The following is a 15267-nucleotide window of genomic DNA, read 5'->3' as shown; positions in this document are numbered from 1 at the left end:
AGTCTTCCGGTTTGGGAGGAGCCTGGATATACCGTACATACATACATACATATATACATACATATATACATATATATATATATATATATATATATGCTTTTCCACTACATATTTTCTTCAGTAAAAATAGCTATTGTAACATTTTAGTACTGTGCCGTGAGATTTTTTTTTCTTTCTCCAATTTGAAATGTGCACCTGCACTAGTTAGCGGTCGGAAAACACTAGTTTTGCAAATATTTTGTCAAAAAGCATGAGTCGCAATTGCTCATCAGGAAATCGCGTTTATTCATAATAGACACATCAATAATATAATATCAACTCTTCATGCGCACATCAAAGTGAGCAGGAAGATTTGCTCAGTCAGGTAGTCAAATCCCAAGTCGCGATGTACATCTGTCATGGAATCTTTAGAATGTAGCAACTCAATGTTGCATCTTTCTCCTGGGAAAAAAAGGAAAATTACATTTAAATAAAAAATGAGTTATCTTTTAACACTCACCAAACAAGAGATGTACTTCCTCATCAGGCACAAAGAAGGGAGGACCTGCAATGCAAATGTAGTTATAAATATTTTGTTTGACCAAGGGTCTACTGGTTTTAGCAGAGCTGACGGTACGGAATGTTATTGTTTCATTGTGCACTGCTGTGTGTATATCACTATCAATCATGTAGAAGAAAATATATTTTTTTTAAAAAGCAGTTACCTTCATAAATTCCAGGATTATACAGTAATGTGTCCAAAAGGTATTTGCAGTCATTGGCCATCAAAGGAATGATTGCAGAAGAGTATCTGTGGGATTGTTTAGTGAGAATAGGACACATCAATGTTAAATAGCTTTTTTGTGCCACATTTCATTATATTACAAAATATACACACTGACTAGCCACAACATTTGATACACCTGCACATTCCTAAAATATCACACTGTCAGAGAGGAATTAATTGTATCACACCAGGAAATATTAATAGATTGTTGTGTTTATCACTGCTTGTGCCTGATCTAATTATAGGCCAAAAGTGCCACGATCTAAGGTTAGGGAAATGTTGATGCACAGCAATAATCCCTAAAGACATATTTTAAGATTTGTGACAAAGATTTATCACTCAACGTGAAAAATACTGAAGAGGCAGCAGGGTGGGAATATCATGTCTGCCTCAGTAAAGTGGGTTCAAACCCCTTGCATGTTTGCATGTTCTAACAATGCTCGTATGAGTGCTCGTCGGGTCCCTAGTGACAACATTTTACTGGGTTGGCCAAGGTGGACCGTAGAGCGAGTGAGGCATAAACATGGCATAGTGAAACTTAAGGTTCCTGTTTAGTTTATTCTACAATTAGGTTTATTATAGATTTAATAAGGGTTATACTCATTTATTTTGAGTGTTGAAAGTCTTACTTTTTTCTGTCTCTTGGGCTGACGGCCACGAGAGATCCTCTGTCCCAAATAGCCCCAAACTGACCTACAACTGATCTGTGAACATATTGGAGGGAACTTTCAAATGTTTTGTCGTTACATTTGCAATTATACACAATTTACTTACCTGGATAAGTTGTACATGTCACAATTATACAAGGAGATGTTTTTTTCTGAGTTCTGTGGAATATAATTGTGAGTGAGTACAATCCAATACTACATACAGTTAGTAGATTGTACATGGTAGCATTGACAGGTTGGGTAAGTATGGTACACATTTGGCATGTTGACAACATTAATAAATTCACCTCTCTTCTTACCCTGATCACTCTGGAACAGTGTAAATCTGAATTCATCAGACCACATCACCCTTTGTCCAATACTTACGCTCACTTGTGAACTAAATCCCTATTTATATCTTAACATGCATGTTTTAGGAATATGGGAGGACCCGGGGAAAACCCACGCAAGCATGGGGTGAACATGCCAAGGGCTAGTAAACTGATCTTCCTGGTGGGGTGGGGATCTGGGTATGGTCCCTTTGGTGCGCTGGGCTCCGTGGTCCAGCACACATGTTCATAAGCCAGGAGGCTGGCACTGACAATACATAACCAGTGTATCCCAATCTTTAGTGTTGGTCGCATTGGTCCCAGAATGTGTGCTGTATCAGTATTTGCTGCCACAACTGGTCTATGTGTGGATTTGAAAAGAACACCGGGGATTCAAAGTGGCAAGGAGTGCATGTATTATAATTCACCGTACAACTCCCCAAAAATATTTCTTCACATCTCTTGTATGACCTTCTTTCTTGTTGAGATCCAAATACATAAAAAAAAAATAATAATAAAAAAAAAAAATAAAAAAAAAATAATAAATAAAAAAAAAATATATATATATATATATATATATATATATAGGTTCAGACAGGGCAGGGGTCAGTGCTTCTCCACTGAGTTCTGACTTTAAAATGCCTTGTGATGAATTTAACCTAACATCTAAAATTGGCCTACCCTGAAAACCTTTGCCCCAGGTATAGCAAGGACAGGCTGAAGGTCAAGTTGTTCTCCACAAAGAACTGTAGAATGGCTTTTTCAGATATCTCCACTCCAACTACTGAATGACCCATGTCTGCTAGCCTAGAAAACAAAAACCAGATAAAAATAATATATAAATAAAAAGAAACAACACAGAGGGAGTATTTCAAACCCTTGTTACACAGCAAAACTGTTCCATCATAAAAGGCAGACCGATCTATCATTCTGCATGATCATGCAGCTGAACAGGACACGTTTGAAAAACAAAAAAAACAAAAAAAAGATTACCGATAATAAATTTATTGATGCAAATATACACTGGTTAAAATCTGTGCTTGGAGGAACAATTTCACATGATAAGTGTATGTTGAGTTTCTTAAAAAAGAATACAGTGAACATCTGCATATTCGCAATCACTTGCAAATTCAAATATTCACAGATTTTTTATTTTTTTTAGGGGGGGTCCATTTTATTTCCTGAAAATTTCACCTCCAGTATTAGCATTATGGTGCCAAGGAAATACTGTAAATTGAAGTGAATTGAGGAGATTCTTGTAGTTTTGCCACCATCTTGTGACATCTTTAGGAAGTTGTGAACCTTTTTGGGGGAGACGTCTGTTACTTGCAGATCGTCGCTATTCGCAGTGGGGCTTTGCCCTTAATAGCGGGAGTTCACTGTATTCTGATTTTATTTACCACTTCATATCCACAGCTTTCCCACAAAGAGGAAAAAAGAAACGAACTCCTGTCCGCCCACCCAAGGCTTTGTCAAGTTTACTCTCAAGCATCCTGCAAAAAATAAAATTATTATTATTAGTAGTAGTAGTAGTAGTAGTGGTAGTGGTATTAATAATAAGGCTCAAAACTATTTACGATTAAAAACAATTATGCAATTACAGTGAACAATGCGTTGCAAATCAACAGGGAGTAATGTTTGGGCTTAGATGCATCTTGAACTTTTATTAATGTTTGAAAACAATCAGCGACATCACACAAAGTACGGCATATAATATGCGGCCTTTACTCGTGTACTTGTGGCTTATGAAAGCTAATGCTGTCTTCGTGCCAGCGTTGCTCCCATTCTTTGAGCTCGACCACCCGATCTTCCTGAGTTTTCAGCATGCCGCTCATGTCTGATTGCATCTGTGGGACAGAAAGCAGAAGAGAACAGGAAGATCATACACTCACCAGCCACAGCATTAGGTACCTGGCAGCCGGCACTATGTGATAGAGAATACAAGAGCTGTAACAAAAATGAAATGCAACTGAGAATTACTGTACGGTATCTTTGATTATTTGATAATAATAATCTTTGATAATAAAGAATTTTGATACAATTCTTGTATCGGATCTTATCTCCTACAAAGTGTATTTCTGAATGTATCTTCATAGGCAATTCCTTGTTTTTGACTGTAGCATTTTGACCCAAATCTCATGTTGAATGTTTCAGCTCCATCAGTGTTACTTTTAATGGCGTAACCCACGTATCCCCCACTGCTTGTGTGCTAGGTGGTAGTTGGGTGAGACTGAAGGTTTCATTTTCCTCCATTGATCCTCCCCACTTTTAGGTCTGCCATTAATGTGCCCCCTTTATCACATATGTTTTCACACGCCTTATTTATTGCACTCAGTGGTGCCTACCTGAGCACATTGTGGTACTGTTGGCCGAGAAGCCATTGTTTATGATACAACCCACGGTCAGGGTTTCATGACATAAAATGCATACATAACAACCTTGCCCGACGTAAAATAAGGCGCACACTCATAATACGGGCAAGAAGAAATCTAAATCAAGATCAATATTTAGCTTGATTTACTCGCTAATACCTTCTTCTTCTTTTGTTTGTTTTTGTCACTTCTGTTTCTTGTCTTGTGAAATGATTCGCTAGCTAACAGCCAGTCAGTAATCAGTTATCACTGACGGCAACACTGATTTAACATGTTGAATCTGGTGAAAACTGCTCGCCGGTGGCTCATTTTGGCTGACGGTGCGAGGAATGACGCTGCTGTGTATGCCCACACGCCGCCTCAACTCTTCTAAAGCTGAGTTGTGCGTTGCATTTACCCAATGCCGGCTGTGGAAGACTTGGTTTATAACGCTTAATGTTGCACACGGTGCGCGCGTGTGTGTTTGCTCGTGCAAGTGGGCCTGTGGCCTTTGTACCTTACCTGTTTTTATAAGGCTTATGTATATGCACGCGCTTGCAGTAAAATTAGTAGTAAAATGGGTCCCTGAGCGCTGCCTCTTATATTTACTTATCAGTTATAGTTTTTCTTCTCTTGGCTCCTTTTCATTCAAAGTTGGTTTTCATGCAAACATTTGCTTTTTTTAATGCCATAAAAGAATGTTGTTGTTTTTTAATCAATTGAGTTGCACAGGTAAACTCACTAGCAGTGAAAAAGACTTTGCAGTGATTTATCGTTGTTGTTTTTTTTACATCACAAAATGCATGCTATATTGAACAGGGGTGTGTAGACTTTTATAGCTGTACTGACCAAACTGTGATCGAATGACCTTACACTCAACCGTCGTAGCAGTATACGACAACCAACCGACTTTTGACTGCTGCTTTCTGAGCTCTGAGAGAATAACTGCATTAACCACTTTAACCGTGCATTTCATAAATTCAAGTCATGTGGTCTAAACAATGTTTCATAAGTCAATGCATTACCTACCGCGTACAAATTTCTGGCGTTCCACGTGCCTGCACACCTGAACAACGCTCGGGGGGGGGAGAGGTAGAGTGGTCCTAAAGCCTTCACTTACATATCCACTATATATTAGTCTGTCTTAAATGTATTAAATGATTGCAATAAAATATCTCCCTGAGAAAATGTGACTTTTCTGACAGAATGGCGTTACGGCCAGGATGTTTTAATCATTAGTCTAATATACTGACATTCTACTGCAGAATGTTTGTTGTCGTGCCCAATTTTTTATAATTGTGCATATGTGAATGGGTGAAGGAGTTTCTTTAACTGAAAGCACTTCGTTCAAAGGTGCTTTATGAAAATCAATCCATCTACTTGCATTGGTTTAGGAGGCAGCTCTGCCACATCTAATATGGCGGACGCGCTGATGTGTCTCGTAATAAACTCTTTACGTGTGAAGCCCTCGTTTTGAACTCACAATAAATCTTCAATTGTCACTAATCCTCGCAGATTAGTCTCGTTTCTCAATTTCCTGCGTATCCAAAATAAGACAAAGTGAAAGCAAAGGGAAGGAAACAATTTAAAATGCAGATTACACATTTTAAACGCAGGGGGGAGCTAGATTCTTGAAAATGAAAATCTCACTTTATCAATGTAAATATTACTACCACCTGGATATAAATATTACTAGCACCTGGAAACAACAATTCTTCAATGTTTAAATCGTTATACACATGGCTTGAACACATATAATATAATACATCTGCTAATCTAAAGTTAATGAATAATAAGCCCCTCTCATGCAACTAAATAAAAAGCCTTATGGCAAGCCATTTGAGTGTTTATTTGTTATTTGATATTAAGATTATGGTTGCTCTATTTGTCGTATGCTCTTTTTCCTCACTAGCAGGACAACTTTAGCATACGAGTGACATTATGAAATGTCAGCTAGTCCTCAGATTTCCCTCACGAGTGACGTGGTTGTCCTGCTACCGTGCGAAAGTTGTTCTACTAGTGTGCAAAAATGTCATCAAGAAGTGGAAAGCAGTAGGGCGAAAACAGAACTTGTAAATTCCATGGTGAATTGTATGAGGACAAAGAACATAGTAGCCAAGATATCAAATAAATGCTTTTCATAATCATTCAAATACAGTACTTTATAACCCTTACATACTATTAATTTTTCAAGCACACATAGTACAGTAGTTTTATCCATTTTGACCATGGCCAAGAATATAGTCCAAATTATGAATGACAGAAATCCCCCGCTATATCACAGTGCACGCCTCGCGGTCCCGCTTGATCACAGATTATTATTATTTTTTTGTAGGTGTTCTTAAAGTTGTTACTCTATTTGTCTATACTGTCTGTAAAATATGTTTGTGTTATCCATTGCTCTTGCTCTTTCTCAATGTCTTATATTATGATGAAATGTGTTTGTATTGTTTTAAAAGTGTTTAAAGACCTTTAAAAAAAAATGCCGTAAATGCTACAAAAACATCGGTCTGAAAAGTAACCCCAGCGATTGAGGGGGCACTACTGTACTGATCATTTTAAAAATATATATACATAGCCTGTCTGATAATAATAATAATAATAAAGGAATGATTTATCCTTCAATCAATGTTTCAGAGAAAACAAAGTTTTTATTTTAAATGTTTTATTTGTTACATTGCAGGTAGAGATCTTGCGCCTGTGTCAAGGCACCCTCTGACCTTTTTATGACTTCTGTTCCTATGAATCCAAATTCTTATGCTGTTTTACTGTCACTATTTTTGAGATTTCCCAGTGATTCTTCAAAGATCAAACAGGTGCCTGTATGTATGGGAACCTGTGCAAATGTGGTGGAAACACACAGTTCTTGGATCTGTTTGAAGCTCGTTTTTGAATACACCACTATTGCTGTCGCATAAAAAAGAAATGTTCACATTCATGGCATGTACAATTGCAAGATCCCCACCTTTGCCAACATGTTCTTGATACCATCATACTGTACCACACACTGGTAAATCTAAAATCCATTTTAGTAGTCATTTGTCGCAGAATATCAGACGTCAAAACGGGTCAAAGTCATGTTAAATAAATATTTCAATGAAAAATAACATCCTTTTGTGATTATGAATGTATTTATTTATACAGAGTCGCGTAGCGTGCTACTGCCGCAATAGACCTTAAGCTGTATAATGAATTGGGTCAGAGCCCACAGCTCCGGGTCATATCCAGAGGTGAATTTTTAAAAAATTATTATTATATATTTTTTAATTTTTGCCGTCGAGTCAAGACGTCGGAGGGGCGTCTGGACCAATCACAGGCGCCCGGGGGCGGGTCGCGAACGGCTACCGTTAGTGGATGTGGAAAATGGATCATTTTAAAGCTCATCTTCACCAATCGTGTCCCGACGAAGGGACCCGCGTTCGTATGCTGAATTCTTTGTCCAATGTTCGGACGTGACGTCCGAAGGGAAAATGACCCACTAGAGCTCGGTTCGCTACCCGGTAAGTGGAGGAAGTGGTATCTCGTGTGTGATTTCTGTTCCCCGTGTGTTGATGTTTGGCTGCTGTTCATATGCACCTCGATGTGATTGCACACTGTTGAAATGATTTTACATTACAGTAAGTTTGACATCTTTTCGGGTTTAAGCTTATTTGCATTCCTCTACCACACTGCCAACGCACTGCAATGGGCATTTATTTGCAAAGTGTATTCTCCAGCCTTATCAGCTATCCAAACAATGTATTGTTTGCAGATGCATCCCGGGATATTACTATGCACTCGTCAAATATGACGTCGACTTCCATTTCAACTCCAGGACAACACCTTGCTTTTTATTCACGCGTGAAAGTGGAGCAGCAGGGTGATGTGTGCTCCGAGATGCTGGAAATGGAAGAAGGTGAATGTGGGATCTATGGGAGCATGTAGCTTATGTTTGCACAGTGCAAGCATTTTGGCTGCAATCATAATACTCGAGTTGGTAGGTGAAGGCAGGGAAGACGGGGAGTTGATGTTTGGACCATATAGAGATGCAGCTACAGACCGGTTCTGTGCAGGTTAGCGCGCTCGTCCAACATGGACCTGCTGCTGCTGCCACCTGATCTCAAGTAGGATGTCACAGGTTTTAAACGTAGCGTTGTTCGCAGTACCATGCCCATATTGACTGTTTCCACTCGGCGCCAGATGGATCTCCTCTAACGACTGATGACTGACTCACTTACTGTACAATAAGAACTCGAATAACGCAGTGTGGTTATTTATTTCTGAACCTATGCTTTCTAGTAATGTAGAATTGCACTAAGGCATACTTTAAGGGGTTGCCTAATATTCTGTCCCTCTTGTGGAGTTATAATTAGATACACCTCTAATAATATCCCTTGTTGTCGTCTTTGTAAAGGCATCGTTTTGACATTGGATCAGCAAAAACTATCTTAAAGCAAAGCTAGTATGTTAGAGGGAGCATAAAATACCCGCTTTTCGTTCACTGTGAATCTCAAAGCAACATACAATATGCCCTAATTATATTTGGCAACGAATTACAATACACTCGTTGTGTGTTTTTGATGAGAAAAGACTTTCCTGGAATAAAGTGTTGTCATTATCTCGGATGCAGTGGAAGGGCTCTCACGGGAAGGCGGATCTTGACAGCCAGCCGTGCACAGACTCCCTCTGATTGATGAGATGTCTCTTTGGCTACGACAGCTCCTCATCTTAATGGGAATTTTACGTTCATATATTGTTTGGTAACACCCCTTCCCTTGTGGAACGAAGAGGCTCTTATCCTGGCCAAGTGTTCCCTAATATGGACGACACGAAAATGAATCCTTCTATAGCTTTAAGCCTTAGTGGCTCATTTGTGTGATTTTGATCCTTCCTATGTTTAAGGTCTTAAAGGACCTATTTAATACTGTTAATATTGGTACTTAGTTCTTCCGTTGTTCAGGACGATGTCTGCAAGAAAATATTCCCCCAACATAGACTCAGTAGTAATTTTAGGCTTATTTTCTGATGACATATTTGATTTTCTGCCAGATTTTGGCCCTCCCACATTTAGGTTAAAAAACTGTCCTGCTGACGTCAGCAACAGAATGACAAACACATTTCTTATAATCGTTTGTGTCCTTGATTACTTCACAAATTGGTACTATTGCTTTGTCCCCACTTTGTGTGATATTTTAACGCAATATTAAAGGTCCCATATTTTGGCTATCTTGACCTCCATAGAGCGACTCTCTAACATGGACTTAGTATAAAAGTGTCAATTTCATTTCAAAAAGAACCTTGGTTTTGTCATGCGAGTGTCCAGAAAAGGCCCCTCTGACAGCTACTTCTGTTTGACCCAGTTTTGTATCCGCTTTGTCCATATTTGGCTAAGACCGCCCCCTTTCCTCTGATTGGTTGCCTCTATGGAGGAGACCCACTTGTGAGAGCACACGTGTTTATGTTGACGGCGCTGGCTTGGGAGCGGAGAGGTAGGCGGAGATCTTCGTTAGTGACGTAGATAAGCTTGATAAATACGAATGACCTGATTTTAGGCCTCTCAACAGAAAAGCGTCTGCAACTCAGGAATGCGTGGACAATTTTAATTTATATTTCACATGTTTACTGAGGCATCACAGAGCCAACATTACATACCAATATTAGAAAAAGTTGGTTTGGTAAAATATGGCCCCTTTAACTAATTTAAAGTGGTGAAAATAGGTTGAACAAATCTAGAAATGCTCTTGAATGCTCAAAATATCTGAGATGTGTTGCAAAACTCCACCTATTTCCTCATTCTGTGGAAGCCGTGCAACGTAATTGTCGTCTATATTGAAGGTCTGGATGTTTTTTTTAGACAATGAGTGAAAATAGTGAGGTTAAATACATTTTAGTAGGGTTGTTTTGTTCCAATCGATCGCTCTAATGCTTCGTTGCAAAAGGAAGCCGCATTAGCCATTTAGGTAAGTGCGGGCAAATTAATTTCTCTCAAACACACAGGCTTAGTCAACTTGTATTGATTGCATTACTCATGGCTCTAAGACCTTTGAAAAAGAATTTGGGAAGATCTGCTTTTGCTCAGTTAAAGCAGTTTTGTATGGTTGGTGATGTGCTGGCTGGTGCTGTCGCTGTGTTCGTACAATTTAAATCAATGACAGCGGAATAAATTTGTGATTTTTGAGCGTATTAAATTAGTGATTGAACATCATTTTGAGTGCTGTTGTGTTGAAGCGAGTGTGTCATGTTATATGACAGCAATCTTCTTCTTTTCCTTTCGGCTTGTCTCGTTAGGGGTCGCCACAGTGTGTCATCATTTTCCATGTAAGCCTATCTCCTGCATCCTCCTCTCTAGCACCAACTGCCCTCATGTCTTCCCTCACTACATCCATCAACCCTATCTTTGGTCTTCCTCTAGCTCTCTTGCCTGGCAGCTCCATCCTTCTATCAATATACTCATTCGCTCTCCTCTGGATGTGTCTAAACCATCGAAGTCTGCTCTCTCTAACCTTGTGTCCAGAACCTCTAATACCAACTTAAACAAAGCGGTGTTTGAAACTCAAGCTAGATGGCCTTTTTAAAAAATTATTTTCCTGAGAAGTTGTCATTTTGGAGGTGGATGGATTCTGCACGAGAGCGATGATATATAAAATATGAGTAAATACTGCCACTTTATTCGATAATACAGTATATAAGATATGGTGGCTTATCGATTTTGATAAAGCAAAAGGGGCGGTCCCAGGGCAGTTAGTTATTTACCGCTTGCTCCAAAACGGATTATTATTGGGAGAAAAAAAAAAAAGTTTCATTTTCTTGAGCAAAAAATACATAAAGAGAACTTAATGAAATATAGGCCATCTGGACCCAATAGGTCCTTTAAGGTGGAAAGTGAAGGCTTTAAGAATATTATAATCCCCTCACTGGCTGCAACAGTAGGTACACCTTCACTTTCTAATGAGACGAAATACAAGAGCTGTGTTGAAGATTTTGGCTGTTAAAAAATAATATTATTCACTATTGAAGAGGTGACAATGATGATGACAAATAAATTAGGTGACAAAATATCTTTCTGACTAAGTCAATGGAAACCGAACCATTTTTGTGTAGGCAATTTTTTGTTTACACTCTTTATTCTGGATGTCAAATGTAATATTACCCCATGAGGCATCCAGGGAATGTGATATGTCTTATTATCATAGAAAATGAAAATATTCTCTATCAATTGCGTCTAATATTATTTTGTCTTGTGTGTCGTCCTTGATTTTATTGTATTTTTTAATCATTTTCCATCTACGATATTTGTGAACAACTCATCGAATCTCTCTTTATTTTCTTATTATCACAGCGACTTGACTCTACTGATGTGTAGGTGCGATTGTTTGTAGGTCGATGTAATTAAGGTTATGTGCCACGGCTGCACAGATAAGATGAGCTGCATGTTTGATGAGCTCTTCTTGGAGCTGTTGTGTTTGTTGACATTTGGGCACTGTGTTTTTTCTCGGCTTTTATGTTTGGTGTATGCTCAGAGCTGATTGTCAGGACAAATCCTGGTCCTCCGCGATACAGCTCGCTGCACAGTTGCTGCAGTGCTGTTTTATCCGGTGTGTTAACAGCATGGACAATTTCATTGAGGTGGCAGAGCCATGCTTAAGATCGTTTGTGCTCGTCTTGTACGATGTGTTAATTAGCCCTAGTGGCATATTCTTCAGTTTTAATTCGTCAACCTCAGCTTGTAATTACGATGAGCACAATTGGGAGAGCAGTTATATTGAAGGGGGACATCCTGTTAACGTCATATCAACCTTTCAGAGCCACTCAGGCCTAAGCCTACATGGAGCAGGTATGGAAATATAAGTTAGTACATCCAGGAAGTCAAAATGGAAGAGTATTTAGACTTTGTGAAAATTGTATAGCTTCACAGCTTTGCCTCGTCTTGCCTTTCTACAAGACTTTGGAGTTGAGCCAAATGTGATTCCAAAAAGCAAAAAAGTCAAATTGATAATGAAATGGCTGTTACTTGTTCCATACAGTGTACAGTATATTAAGCTCTTGAGATGTGTGCTGTTTCCTTCTATTGGTGAAAATATGTCTTGAAAGAATCAGCAATTAATTACTTTTTGAGCCAATTGGCCGTGTTTATTATCATTATTTGACACGTGTGGGTGGAAAAAGGGTATCTCGCAGGGTAAAGAACAAACTAGAACACAGTATGAAATACTCCAATTGTTGACCTTTATTAAATGTCTTTGACCAAAGCAGGTGGTTTGGTCTTTGCTTCGAAACCCAGCCCCATAAAAAGAAACTTTCTCTGGAACATCGTGCAACTCAGCAATCTGCGTGAATACTTTTGATCTTACTTGTGACAGATTCTATGCAGTATTTACATAGGCTACCAATTTGGGCACCTCTGCAATTACTCGACTCAGTCCAGTTGCCCTTTAGTTCCCTGCACTACTGTCACATCTGAGGCCTTTAATCATAGCGTTTAATTTTAGCCGAGCCGAGCCGCAAAATTTGTGTTTTTCTTCAGTACACCTCATTTCGCTGAAGTAATACGTCGGCAGATCTTAGCCAATAAAAACACAGTGCCAGATGTGTGTTTAAATTGAGTTTGGGCACACATTCAGCCAACGCAGAGTCACCTAAACGCCTGCTGCTATTTGACAATGGTATGAGTCATGCTGTTTTTAGGTGTAACGACCCAAGATTTAGGACTGCTACGGTAGGTTTCCATCACTCAGATGGTGTCTCTGAGGCAGGGGTGTCAAACTTGTTTTCAACACGGGGCCTCATCATTGTTATGATAGCCCTCAGGGGGCTAAAAAGTTACCTTCGTTTGAAGTTAAATGTTCGGTTGACATTGGTTAAAATCAAACAAAATGCCAAGTAATCTGGTTTTGTGTAAACTGAACTGATTTAATGAAATTTAAAATGAAACATCTTAAATATTTTCTTTTTAGGAAAGTGCAACGTCAGTAGTTTGTTTTCTCTTTAGGAAATGAACCAGTATGAATTATGCTATAAAAACACTACTAATGGCATTTAAAAAAAGAAAAAAGGTTTCAGCTTTATATGAAGAGCCTGCCAGTGGCTGTTTAAATGCAGCTGCCAGTTGCATTTGAACTGTTATAATATATTTTTAGTGGTTTAGTAATGGTTATTATTATTTTTTTTAAACATTTGGGTAGCCATGAGAAGCTCGTAAGTACTGTATTTGTTTGAAAACTATGCGTGTAGCTAGAGCGCGATGCCATTCCACTTCTCGTCTCTTGCCGAATATGTTCTGCATGGGAATAAAACACCTTTTGGATGAATTTGAGTGGAGACTGAGAGCCAGGCCTTCTCGTCCAACATCAGTGTGACCTCACAAATACGCTTCTTGAAGAGTGGTCATGAATCCCCTACACACACTCCTAAACCTTGTGGAAAGCCTTTTCAGAAGAATTGAAGCTGTTGTCGTGGTAAAGGGTGGACCGACGTATTAAACTCTATTGATTAAGAAGGGAATGTCACTCCAAATCGTATGTGAGTCAAGGCAGGTGAGCGAATACTAAATCAATCAATCAATCCTATCTATCTATCTATCTATCTATCTATCTATCTATCTATCTATCTATCTATCTATCTATCTATCTATCTATCTATCTATCTATCTATCTATCTATCTATCTATCTATCTATCTATCTACTGTATGTACAGTAGCTACAGTATCGATCACCTTTTCCTTATTTCAGTTAATAATGGTCGGTATATCGTGTATGAAGCGGTATAATTTGATGCTGATCCCATTTAGGATTGGCTTTGGCGGAGGAATGTGCTAATCTATATCCGACACCTACAGAAACCATGTGAACACCAAACAAAGACCCGAAGGGTGAGATAAAGGGGAGAGATTGGATTCAGCCTCCACCTGTGAAATATTCATCATGAACTGCATTGTCACTATTCTCCACCCATATCACATGACGAGAAAGAGCAATGCATTACAATGTCATTCAGGAATACATATTACATATGAATAATTTAAATGACTTAGTGGAATTCACTGTATGAGAAAATGTACAATTTCTCCCCAACGCTCACCTCACCTTGAACTCCTTCTTCCCACCTTCACGGCTCCATGCAATTTATTGAGCCTTGTGGCTCGTCCTCCAGTGCTTGTCACCACCGTAATGGTCCGTGATTGATGTGTGACCCGTAGACCTCTGCCGCTACTTAGAGCCAGATACTTGAGGGCATCCATAAGTGCATCTGTCCTTGCTAATTTGCAACCCCAAGGTACTCACACTAAGGCATTTTCACTTCTTCGTCATTGCTGCATTTTTAAGAAGCACGTACTTTTGGACATTCAGTGGCATGATTGAGAATGGATTTTTACATTGTTTTATGATCACCTGTATATCCGCCATCACATTTTAGTTGTTAGTTGTGAATTATTGATAACTATGTTATGGTATCCCATGTCTATTTTTGCAACTGTTTGCTGATTGAAAAGAAATGCGCTTGAAATTAAGGGAAAAAACCAACAACTTTGCACTGTCGTGTGTTTGGATGGAACTGTGTGGTGCATGCATGTACGCACAGAAATACACCACTTAGGAATGTATTTCCATACTAACTTGTGTGCCGAATTGAGCGCCACGTCCACTTCAACTTCAAAGGAGCTAAACACTGTGATTCGTTTGACTTGTTTATATGCTCCAACAAATATGGAACAGCAGCAGTTGAAAATATATCCGAAATGACAACTATGCCAAAGCCCTGAGTTTGAAAGATCAGAGAATATGGTGGTTTGCATACAGTGTGTACTGTATAATATACCTACCATTCTTATTCATTCATTAAATGAATGAATGCATAAATATATGTATATATAGTCTACTGTACACACATTTGAATAGGGATGGGTCATGCCAAACATTGAAATCAATACTGATCATTTTTGATGACAGTGACACCATGAATTGTATTTAAAAAAATAAAAAACAGTCAAGCTTTCATTTATACCTTTCTCTATTTTCACGTTGCACAGGACATGTGACATGGGCAGTATACACTATTCAGACAAATGTTAAATACATGTTTGTCTTTTATTTATACACATGATATATGGAAACATGAATGAAGCCTAAATGTCATCTTTGGTAGGTCTTAAAGACATCTTGTAAAACAAAAGAAATTGTAGATGTTTAAAGTACCT

At 38.7% G+C, this 15267-nt stretch overlaps 1 protein-coding gene and 1 pseudogene across 1 annotated transcript in view; one reads left to right on the top strand and one right to left on the bottom strand.

The window, feature by feature from the left end:
• Nucleotides 1-269: 269 nt before the first annotated feature.
• On the bottom strand, nt 270-5168 carry LOC133471209 (probable thiopurine S-methyltransferase; annotated as a pseudogene).
• A 2253-nt stretch (nt 5169-7421) lies between these two features.
• Nucleotides 7422-15267, top strand: part of ext1c (exostoses (multiple) 1c) — a 71679-nt gene continuing 63833 nt past the window's right edge. The window contains exon 1 of the mRNA XM_061760268.1: nt 7422-7593. The gene's annotated coding sequence lies outside the window, so the exon portion shown is untranslated. The remainder of the gene's footprint in view (nt 7594-15267) is intronic.

This window comes from Phyllopteryx taeniolatus, chromosome 21 (assembly GCF_024500385.1).
Source record: "Phyllopteryx taeniolatus isolate TA_2022b chromosome 21, UOR_Ptae_1.2, whole genome shotgun sequence".
Classification (NCBI taxonomy): domain Eukaryota; kingdom Metazoa; phylum Chordata; class Actinopteri; order Syngnathiformes; family Syngnathidae; genus Phyllopteryx; species Phyllopteryx taeniolatus.
The sequence above is the reverse complement of the archived record's forward strand: the minus strand, read 5'-3'. Positions and strand labels throughout refer to the sequence as shown.